General features: G+C 47.1%; 1 protein-coding gene and 1 long non-coding RNA gene across 3 annotated transcripts in view; both read left to right on the top strand.

Annotated features, from left to right (window-relative positions):
- The window catches only part of JARID2 (jumonji and AT-rich interaction domain containing 2), a 159323-nt gene that overhangs the window by 2143 nt on the left and 145459 nt on the right, over positions 1–11721 (top strand). The gene's annotated exons all lie outside the window — the stretch shown is intronic.
- On the top strand, positions 82–1944 carry LOC125939547 (uncharacterized). Its single transcript, XR_007463090.1, has 2 exons — positions 82–506; positions 637–1944. It is a non-coding gene; the product is annotated as an uncharacterized LOC125939547 (long non-coding RNA).

Here is an 11721-nt window from a genome sequence, read left to right as displayed (position 1 = left end):
GCCGGGGTGGGGGCGGTGCGGCGCACAGCTGCAGCGGGCGCCCCCCGCCGCGCGCACGGCCGAGCATGGCGGCGGCGGCCCGGCCGGCTCCCCGCGGCCCTGCCCGCCGGCTCCAGCGCAGTCTCGAGAGCAACAGGTTAAGCCGACGAGACGTCACCGCGCCCCCTCCCCGCCCCCCGGTTCTCCCCCCGCCTCGCGCCGGCCTCCCCCTCCTCCTTCCACCCCCCCCTCCCCCGTCGCTCCGGGTTCCCGGACGCTCCCGGCCGCGTTCTGTTGTCATTGTGACGTCACAAAGGGACGGGCCCGGGTGGAACCTTCTCCTCCTCCTCCGTGACGTCAAAAGTCGGGCGGGAGGTTCCACGCGGCGGGGCGGTCGGGGGAGGAGGGAACGGGCGGAGGCGGGGGCGGCCGCGGAGCAGGGCTGCGGCGTGGGAGGAGGAAGAGGAGGAGGAGAAGGATGCGATCGGCCTCCGCCTTCCGCCCCGAAATGCTGCGCTTCCCTGCAGGTGAGCCGCTGGGAGCCTTTAGGCCCCCGACGAGTGCTGCCGACCTCGCTCGGGTTCCATTTAGGGGGTGGTGAGCAGGGAGGAGACGCCTCCTTTCTGCAGAAATGTTTTTCGCTTCTTCTGTTTCTAGGTCTGCTGATGGCGTGGCTGATGGTCTGCTGCGGTGGTCGTTGTGATCGCTCAGCAACGCTTTTGAAAAAAGCAAGGAAACTTTATTCAGGGAAAAGCTTTGCTCTGTAAGAAGGACTGTGTTGTGGATTTGGCCACCTTGTCACTTGAAGTCATGTTTGGGGTGCCTTTGGGGGATGGGACGGGATGCCTTTCTGGGTGATGCTGTTCAGCAGCAACTGTTGCTCTTTCTGGAAGCCTTGTAATACTGTGGAGGGGGTGGCGCTCCTCCTCTGCTGTGCCAGCTCTGTGCTGTATCTTTTTTGGGGGCCCGGGCGAGGTAAGATTTGTCATGTATATGTATTCTTAGAAGAGCACTGGACAGTGAAGTCCCCGGGTACTCTGTGCTTAGTACTTTTGAACGGTGGAACGAGAGGCTTGGAATCTGAGTGTGTTTGTATTTACTGTTCTGTAAAATGGAAATGGTAACACCTGACCTGCTTTTGCCCCGCACTTTATCTGAGAGGCTCACGTGTGTGAGAGATAATGTGCGCGAAAGATGTAAAACAGTGTGCTCTTTCTGTGTAAGGTGGTATTATCAAGCTGGTGGAAGGCAGCACTTTTCTTACAATTGGTCTCAAAAGCCTTAGATGCGTGCAGCGTTGCCATTTTAGTTTATTGCCTTAACAAGGCAGAGTTTGGGGGTGGGATTGTCGATGGCAGACCTTGGGAGAAATGATTGTTGTATTTCATATTAAATGGCATCCTTGAGAAACTCATAAATTGTAAGGTAATCCTGTCTTAATTGTGCCGGGCACGACCCCTCCCCCCCCAATACCTTAAATAACTGAAAACAGTTGCCTTTCAAAGCGCCATTCCACTTGGACAATAAAAACAGTAGCTGTCTTGCTCTATGGATGTTTTCTACCATTTCCTTCACTCTGCTGGTGGGGTTATTCCTAGGGAAAATAACGGATATGATATCCAAGGTTCAAAACCATTGGGTCTTTGATGCTTTATAGCAGGTATGCGTTTGAAATAAAAATCCCTGCCACGTGAATAAAAAATTCTATGACGCACGCACTGAGCTCAAAAACAAATTACTGGTTTGATTCCTAGGACAGCTCAAGCGGAATTTGTAGCACCAGGCTGTAAGGGTTTTAAGTATCTAATTTTCTGATGTAAAAGTGCAGCATAATTAAACAAGACTGGAAAAAGTTCATGTTACAAGGTTCAAAAGCAGGATTTGCCATAATTACAATTTCATAAAATTCTAAAGAAAAAAGTAGAAGCACACCAAAATGTAGTGGAAGGATTTATGAGCCCCCCCCCTCCCTTTACACCCATTGGGTTATTTTACAGTTGTGAGGGGGGAAAAACCAAATACGTGTCATTCAATTGCTATGTTTTTCCTTTCCTGGGCTGTGTATGTGGCTTGCTTTCTGCTTCTTTCTAGTAGTGGAAAACTTTATTCTTTGTCACATAAGTGTAGGGCAGGGGCCCTTTGGTAGCTATTACTGGAGGGGGAGAGATTAGAAAGACCGTCAAGTGAAGAGTCCAAAAAGTGTGTCATGAAAATGTAAAAAGAAGAAGAAATAATGTCCCCAAATAACCCAATTTGAGTTACTGTTAACCCGCATCGTTATTACTTTACTGTCAGTGGGTGTTTGACTTGTGTGTCTTCTGTTGTCATTGGCCCAAATAGCTAACTGGAGTTAATTGGTATTCAGATGGTATAATGGCTGTTTCTTTTCTCCTGGTAGGTCATAACCAGTTCCTGGTGCTGAGCTGGGGGCTATTGGTTCCCTTCCAAGTGCCTTGGAAATAACTCCAGTGTTAATCTTAATATATCCCCTGCTCCAAAGGTTATTTAAACTCTTGTCCTTTAGAAAATCTTTTGTTGGGATACGTAACTGGTGTCTGTTAACGTTCAAAATGGAGCTATTTTCTCCTTTTCCTCCTCTCAAGGATGACACAGACATGTCATACGAAGCCTAGCAGCACATTGAAACGCTTGGTAAAGGCCAAGCTGGAGTATTTTTAAGGTTTACCTTTGATCATGACGTTCTTAGGACCCAGGCTCCTTCATTCTGAATGGTTAAAAATTTAGTTGCATTCTTCTTCTTTTTTTTTTTTTAAGAGTTTACTTTTAAATAATCTCTACACCCAACGTGAGACTCGAACTCACGAGCCCAGAGGTCAAGAGTCCATGGTTGGAGCCAGCCGGGTGCCCGAGTTGCATTGTTCTCATCCTGCTGTTCGGGGTCCTCCTCTAAGTCTCCCCCTGGATTACATAACCACTCTCACGTTCTACCTATCCAACCTACTTAATCTGTTGGCTGTGATACCCCAGCACAAAGCTCCTGGCCGGTGGGTAGCCCTGGGTGTATGTGCCTCTGTCCACTTTGGCTCCGACTCATAGAAGGCTTGCCAAGTGTCAGTTGTTTCCAAATCTGGTTATTCCAGTTAGACTTATTCTTGCAATTACAGTTAAATATTATGTAAACCTTTGAACAAGTGTGGAAAGAAAATTGGTTTCTTTTTTCTTTTTCTTTCTTTTTTTTTTTTTTTGGAGTGTGGATTTTTATGAAAACTTTCAAGTTGACTGTTTTGGGAACATTCGATAAAAGCGAATTACTTAAAAAAAAAAAAAAATCAGGCTGTTTAATGAGATGTGGGCCCGCCGTTTAAAAGACTCGGGGAAAATCTGTTACGGATTCATTGCTTTTGCAAGTGATTCCCTTTTAAGAACCAAACTTCATTTATGCCCAGACTCTCTTCCCAACAAACAAACAAAGCATAACACGGAACACTGGAATTCTCAACAAATCTGTTGCTAAAAGTACATTTAGGTGTTTACGTTAAAGTGTTAAAATAGGTGTGGATTTTCAGGTTTCCGGACCAACAGACGGTACTTGAGCTTTTTGGTCCCTGTCACCCCTGATTAGAGTGCTTCCGTTGTGTTTGCCCTTAATCCCCAGGTATTAAACTAGACTCCCCAGCCAGTTGCGGCCAGGTAGGTGAAGTGTGGCCCAGTTTCGAGTGGCTCTACTGAAAGTTAAGTTGTATCACTTTTAGGATTAAAGGGTTGTGTCCTTCCCTGGATGGTAGGGGGCCTTTTCCATACTTGCCTCATTCATCCCTGCAAGCTTCTTTCGTGCCGGGAGGTAGGCAGTCTGAGTGAGATTTTTTAAGGTTTTGACCTTTCCCGGGGCTTCAGTTAACACTCTGCTTTCTGGCAGCCGCACACTTTTTACATAAGGGGTTTTTCAGTTCGTTGCTGGTCCAGAATAAAGTCACTAAAAGCAGAGCCGAACCTCATAGAAAGTGACAGCGCTGGCCAGATCCCCCTTCGCTCCTGGTTGGGTAAAGCTGCCGGCTTCCAGTACTCCCTGTCCCTGTTCTTGCTTGCAGGTGCGTTCTTTCTTGTTCTCTTAGGATGTCTGGGGACAGGAGAGGGGCCGTGCTTTACGGATGGACATGCTGTTCCAGAGGGCGAGGTCTAGGTCCCGCCTGCGGAGCAGTCGGACTACCTCCTGGGCCTCTTGGGTGTCTGTCTGGGTTTCTTTCCACTTCCACACTGTTTTGCAACAGATGTTTTTTGCTACTCTCGCGAGAAGGCTGTCCGTTTCTCCTGGGGTTCTCTTTGAAGTTTGAAGAAATGTGCCAGAAGAGCTTGGATCATAGAAAACACTCTGGATGGGCCGCGCAACACCCGCTTCTCCTGAAAGCCTCGTGAAGAGAAGGCCCAGGCAGTTCTGAAATAACCACCTACGTTTGTTTCCATGGTGAGTTCACACCAGAAACAGAGGCTGTTGAGTCCATTTTACAGAAGAGAAAACCAAGGCTAACAGGTACTTGCCAGATAGTTAAAGGCTATACCTCTTGCCCACTTTTTAGTCCAGATGAAATAGAAGTAAAGTGAATGACCAGTGTAGCCCCAAAAAGGGTGGGGGTGGGGAGGGGAGCCATAATAGGGGCTCTCAGCGGGCTTTGGAGAGGTGTTCTGCCGAAGGAAGTTGGGGAAGTTGAGGTAGTTTGTCAGCCTGGAACAGAAGGAGTGCCTCCGTCTCAAGTGCATGTTTGTGTTTGTTGTTTTTTTAAACACCAGTTGGTGGAGCTACCCCCTTATCCCCAGCTGGCTGTCTCCGTGAGTTCGCTTCTGAAAGAGCTCCGAGATCCCAGTACCCCTTGGGGACTGGCTGGCGGGTGCTCTGTATTTTTGTAAGTGTCCCCACCTGCCCTCCGGGTTGCACCTGAGGGCCCGCCGGCCGGCATTAGCTCTCCAGGCTCCGAGAACTTTCTTCACAGGGGCTGTGACAAATCGGCCGCATACTCTTTTTTTGCACTTACATTCTTGCCCCTGACTTTGCTGCTTTAGGGGGACCATGGGACACTGGGGGAAATCATTTGCCCTCAGTCCTTACTGAGGTCCGGGCCATCCTGGTAAACAAAGGCTGCCCAGATATGTTAATGAGGCAGCTTGAGTAATGGGGATATTATACGTAATTATTCACATATTCATAGGATGTACGAGGGTGTTCGAAAGAGGGAACCCTACTGGTTGAAGTTCTTGAGAGCTGTTTTTGAGAGCTGGTGCTGCCTGAGAGGCCTAAATTGGATTTTAAGTTCTAATTTTGTGAGTCTGTCAAGCTCCACCACCCATGAAGAGGAAGGCCAGTGAGCATTGAAATGTCATCACCAGCAGTGTTCAGTTACCAGGAATCCTAGAAGGTTAACAAAATCGCCACAGTTTTGCCCCTTCAGTACTCCCAATGCAGCACTTGCCTCACACACCCCCTTTTCTCCAGTCGAACCAGGAGCTCTTTCCCAGCAATCTCATTTTGGGTGGGTGGGGGATGCAGTGAGAGGGGGGTGGGTCGTGTGGGTGTCTGTTTTCCATCAGGAGACCCTCTGGTTTGCTGTGCCTGAAGGATCCAGGAGAGCGTGGGAGACCTTTCGGTGCCCTGTTTTATTGCTCTTTTTAAAAATCTGGGTGGTTCTTTTCTCTATTATTTCCTAACCACAGTTTTGGTTAGGGCTTGATCTCCAATGGTTATCTCTTGGTTCTCATTTCTGCCAGCTGTTAAAGTGTTTGGTGCCTGTGGGGGCAGAAACAGGTGCCAGGAGGAAATGAGAAAGGATTACAACTGAGCATGTGTTTCTTGCATTTATTCCTTCCATAGGTTTGCAGAAAGCGGACTACGGAATGAATGCTTGTTCTGTTAAGCAGCAGTTGGATACAGACGTTATTAAGACTTGGAGAGTTTTGTGCTTTGTGTATCCGCCTTGTTGCTAGTGCATGGGCTTCGGTAATGCAATGCCTCCGATTTGGACAGGCTTGTTATGAAGATACAGGGTACCTCTACATGGTAATGGACGAGATTGGGGATAAGAGCCGAGTTCAGGGTTGGGTCCTATAATACACTGGCCGTGTGTGACCCCGGGCAAGCCACATAACCTCACTGAGCTGCTTCCTCATCTGGAAAACTTGTTCCGTGCACCTTAACGGGCTTGGGGCTGGGAGAGCCAGTGAGATTTTTGATGTGAAAGCACTTTGTAAATTGCATACGCCTGCACAAGTGCTCAAGGTATTACACAGTTGGAAATCACCAACCTGAAGCATCGGGCCTGCCGGCAGCCTTCATAGCTGACTCAGAAATAAATGAATCAAGTGAATTCTATACTTCGCTTCTTAATAAACCAAATGAGTAGCAGCAGATAATTCTGAAGCCCGTTTTGATGTAATGTCTTTCTGCCCCCACCCTCTCTGTCTGTCTGTTGAAACTCTTCTGTATCCGGCACTTGACTCCCAAACACAGATTGAGAGGCACGGATTGACGGTTGAGTTTAGAGTGGCACTGAGTCTGCGTGCAAAGAGCACCACAGATGTTTAAACTGGACCTTGGAACAATAATCCTTGAAATTGAATGTCTGATCATGATCCTTCATTGGCTCCCTGTGGCTTTCAGGATCAAGTCTACACTAAGTGTGTCCTCAGCACAGCGTAAGAAGCTCTTCTTGCTGTACCCTGGGCCCATCCTGCCGCCCAATCGGGAACCCAGCCTCTTTGCATATCCTGATTTCCTCCCAACGGGTTGCCTGAGGAGCCCACCTCGCCCTTTTGAGGCCTGCTACTCTGTTCTCCAGTCAGGCAGGGCTAAGCCCTTTCTCTCGGACTCCTTACACCTATCTCCAGGCGCTGCAATCCGTGCTTACCTGTCTCTTACCCTATTAACCCCCCAAGAGGGAGGGGCTGAATTTTCTGTCAGCAGGCGGCCGAGGAAGTATTTGTTGAGTTGAAGCTTTTGGAGTATGTCAGTTGCTGCCTGGTTGCGGGAGGGAATTGGTATGGATCTGGCAGCAAACGAAAAACTCAACTGAGGAGTATCTCCGGGCTGAGAAAGCCTGGCGCGTCTAGTGCTGTTAAGCAACTTGACTGAGGTTACACATTTCATCAGTGACACAGCCAGGGCGTGAAATCCAGCCCCTGATACAGCAGAAGGCTGCGTGTTAGTGTTTTTGGACAAGTTTTTAAGAGGTCCTTCTTCTTCACACGTGGATTCTCAGTTGTCCATGGTAACTTGAGGAACTGATTACTTTTCATGGGAAAAGACCATCCACATGTAAGCATTGTGAAAACGACTTTCTTTGTTCTATCAGAAATCCTTCAAATCAGATGATTACAAATGTTGAAAACCATTGCAATTGCATGCTAGACATTCATTCACATATATGTATATACACGTATACGTATATACAGTTTTACACATGTAGTCTCATGCTCCTAAGGGACGTTACGTGCTTTTTGCATTTATATCCTGATGATCAGAATACATTTATACAGCATTATATTTATTGTTGCTTTATTTTATTAAAAAACGTTATGTTTATTTTTGAGAGAGAGAGAGAGAGAGAGAGACAGTGTGAGTGGGGGAGGGGCATACAGAGGGGGAGACACAGAATCAGAAACAGGCTCCAGGCTCTGAGCTGTCAGCACAGAGCCTCAGGCGGGGCTCGAACTCCTGAACCGCCAAATCATGACTTGAACCAAAGTCGGACGCTTAATCGACTGAGCCACCCAGGCGCCCCAACACCATTATTTTTAATGGCTGCAAGGCACTTGGTTGGTCTCTACCACGGTTTACTCCACCTGCCTGTTCTTGGTGGCCTTTTCGGTTTGGGAACTCTTGTGCAAGATCATGTATGCAGGCAGTATGCTTTACCTGTATGTTTTTTCCCTGAACTCCAAATTCCTCAAAGTGGAATACCTGATTCTGAAGTGCCCATGTTTACACGGGGAGCCCTGTTACCGTATTGTTTTCTTGGAGAAAAGCTGTACTAATTTACAGTCCCATAGGTGGTGCATGTGAGGCCAGCGGGTTTGTTTGTTTGTTGGCTTTTAAAAACCAATACGGGCCCTTGTAAGGAGTAGTAAAGATGTCAGTTGGGTTTTATTTAAGTTTCTATTTTCTTTCCTTGTCCTCTCTCAGGGCTTTAGAACTAAACGAGATAAGATAACGTGAAATCACTTTGTAAAACAAAATTGCTTGAAGAACACAGTGTGGTATTAGAACGACCGACCACAGTCTTGAAGGGTGAAGAGAGTCTGGATACTGGTACAGAGACGGTATTTCCTATTTATGAAATGCTTGTTTGCGAGGACATGACATGCTTTAGGACGCCCTGGAATGTCATTGTTTTCGCGTGTGATTTAAGCCTTGTTTGTGAGGTGGGCTTTGCATGGTTACAAAGGTCCCATTGGACTCTGGCTTGGCAGAGACCTTCCATTTAAATAGAGCTGATAGCATTCGGGTTGCTCGCCATGCACTGGCACGGTGTTAGGTGTTAGAAAAAAGGTCATCGTCCTGCCCTTGGGAAATTTGTAGTTTAATTGACGGCGGGATGCAAAACACTGGGAAAAGAGCAGGTGGCCTTGGACAAATCATCCCAGTCGCCGTTTCTTCATCTGTCATGTGGGGAGAATTGCACCTTTAATCTCAAGGTCATTTTGGGGGAGGCAGAATCCAGTGTTAACCTGGGAAGGGCTTACAGACTGTTATCTAGGCTGTGTTATTCTTGTAAATCGCACAGGTCTTTGTGGCTGTCATTCTCCAGGCTCAAGGTTGAAAAGGGAACAGAGTGTTTCTGGGTTGTGAAAATCATACAAGGTGCTCAGCACTTTTCCTTCTTACCAGGACTTGCTTTTTCTTCCTAACTTGAGGAAAAATGCAACCTGATCTCTACACTGGACACACTTCTTGGTCGTTCGGGTGATGGATACCCCCCCCCCCCCCCCCCACGCATTTGAGGAGGTGGCGTCGCAGTGCTAAGAAGCAGCATTGCTTTTTGGTGTCTAAAAGAGTACTTTTGGATAAACCTCTTTTCCTCCCTTTTTAATTTTCTAGTCAAGACGTCCCTTTAGAGATGTGGTAGAACTTTTCACGTTTATTGGTTTTACCCAAATGGCGCCCTTTTCCACCCTTAGGCCGCCCAGAGCGTTAGAGCTCCATGCGTTCTATTTTCAGGCTGGCCATGAGGTCTCGATGTTGGAGGATGAAAGAGCCAACGGGAATGGAAGGCTTTGCATAAGCAGCCGTGGCCTGGAGTCCCAGTCAAATTGGAGCCCACGGTTTTCTCGGGCCTTGAAGGCTTTTGTGGGCGTGTTGTCTTGCCGGCGCTGGGTCTACGACCACACCACAAACCTTGGTCCCCTGCGCTCGCCACGTGACTCCTTTTCACATCGAAGATTTCTGAGTCGCAGAGGCCAACTGCCTTTGATGCCGAGTGAACAGTGGCCTTGGTTTCTCAACAGTTTGAAAAGCCTGCAGTGTTTGGTGGGGCCTTCGGCAGAGTCTTTATTTAGGAACCGGACTGGAGGGGCTAGCTTGGGGGCAAGGGACACCGGCTTACTGAGCCTGGTTATTTTAGCCTGGTTTTGTTGAACATTGCAGGCCTGCCTACCGGCTCTGCGGCCTTTCGGCTGGGACTTGTGGTTAGTTGCCCTTTTTTGAGACGTGTTTATTTTCCGTATTTACTTCTCTGTACCACGCCCCGTTCCAAAAAGGATTTAAGGCCGTAATGAGCAGTCATCCTGGGAGCAAATAATTTTCCCTTTGATCCGACTAAAGTTCACTCTCCAAATGCAAAAAGCGACAAGCATATTAAAAGGGGTCCTGACCATTTGTCGTCCTGAGCCAGGCAGTGTGAGTTAGGGCTGAGTAGCTTTTTGTGTTCGCTTTGAAAAGTTGAGCCAAAATTTTAATTAAAGGCGAGTTTTGTTAAGTAATATTGGTATTGACACCCTGACAGAACTCTTAATCTGCAAGAATTTTAAAGATGCATGAAAGTGATCCCCAGTGGTGGTAACATCCTTGAGTGGCAGAGATCAGGTTTCTGTCTAAATGCCACTGCAGTTCATCACTTTTTTCCACAGCGCAGGGGGCCAGGGAGGGTCTGGATTTAATAAGAATGAACTTCTTTGGGGGAAGCGATTGGTAGATGTTAGTGCATGATTCAGTGTCCTGTGTCTTTAAAAATGTTTTCAAATACCCGTTCTGTATGGTAATCCTCAAAACTACTGTTAGGATTCCAAACCATTGTGGTTTAAACTTAGCTGGAATCTGAAAGGTGGCTGACAGAGTGAAAGGAAACCTCCTTTAAATAAGGAACACATTTGGCTTGCCTGATTGTTCCAGAGTCTGGGCTCTGGGCATAGCTGAACCATGGGCCAAGTCTCCTGATGGAAGAGGTTGGGGAATGCTTGCTTCAATGTACTGGCCTGTTCTCCCCCAGCTCAGTCTAAACACCCATCAATTAGCCCTGCAGAGACTCCTGCTACAGATAGGAACTTGCAAAGCTTCGTGTTACACCACGTTCTTGTCTAGATGAGAAACACAGCCTTTTGTACTTGTGATAAATCAGAACTCTAACGATGCTATTAAAATAGGTTCTCTTTTGGCCCTGGTAAGCTAGAAAGCACTGGGAGGCAAGGAACATAGATCTGACTTGGAAATATCTGCAGCCAGAAAGTGGTATTCATTTCTCTCTTCTAATTCTGCCCGCTGCTCTAATTAAGTGATGTGATCGCTCCCCCAGCACTGACAGAGCCCAAAATGAAACACATTTTCTACCTACCAGCCTTTTTTCCTTCCCTTCTTCCACAAGACTTGCTGAAGTTGTCATGTTATTTCTTTCCAGAATTTATTGGAGCAGTAGGCAAAGCCTCTTGGGAGTATAAATAAGGATGATTATAAAGAACAGTCAGTTTACCAAGAAAGGCTATTATCTTTGACTTGCAAAAGCTTTTACAGCCGAACATTGTTTGCTTACAGTTGTTTAATACAAATGAAGACCTTAATGGTACCTATTGTAAGAGGAGTCCTTTTTACTCTATTTGTACACGGGAGGTCATCTCCATAAAGAACAGAACCACCTGGCCCAGGCATAAGTGCTTGTTCCTCTGGACAGGCATTATATACGAGCCAGGGAAGGCCTTGGATGGTACTTCGTGGTTGCCTTTTTTTTTTTTTTCCCCCACCATCAACAGCAAATAATCCTCCCTGCCGGTGTTGAAAGATTTCTAAAGCTGATAAATAATATCTAATTTACTTTTGGAGGCCCTTCCTCTCAGCTTCCTACCCAGCATTTGAATCCAAAGACGGCTTCAACCAAGCTCGTTGGAAGGACCTGTCTGAGTTGGCACGGACATTGAGTAAATATATTTAAATGGAAGACTCCCATGCTCTTAATTAAAGCCTGCAGGAGAGCTCCAGGGGGGAATAGGGAGCCTAAAGTTGCAGTTTTTAGTTTTTGGGAGATTCAGGTTCCCCCTCGTTGCACTTTCCAGTTTAACTGCAGCGTTATCTATACATTCTTGGCATACGGTGCTGTCCTTTGCTGCTGTATCTTTAGCAAAGTGTCGGCCCGTTTTAGCCTTTCTTTTTATAAAACTCTCTCACATCTCCAACTTATTCCAGCTTGTTTGGCAGTTCGTCAACTATTTTTCTTTTGGCGTTTCAGTGTGAGTTCAAGACGAAAGGCATCTTCGGCATCTCAGTCTCTTCCCTGAGTGATTTTGGACGTGACTGTGATCCCCCCCCCCCCC

The sequence above is a fragment of the Panthera uncia genome (assembly GCF_023721935.1).
Source record: "Panthera uncia isolate 11264 chromosome B2 unlocalized genomic scaffold, Puncia_PCG_1.0 HiC_scaffold_25, whole genome shotgun sequence".
In the NCBI taxonomy this organism is placed as follows: domain Eukaryota; kingdom Metazoa; phylum Chordata; class Mammalia; order Carnivora; family Felidae; genus Panthera; species Panthera uncia.
This window is presented reverse-complemented; position numbering and strand designations above follow the sequence as displayed.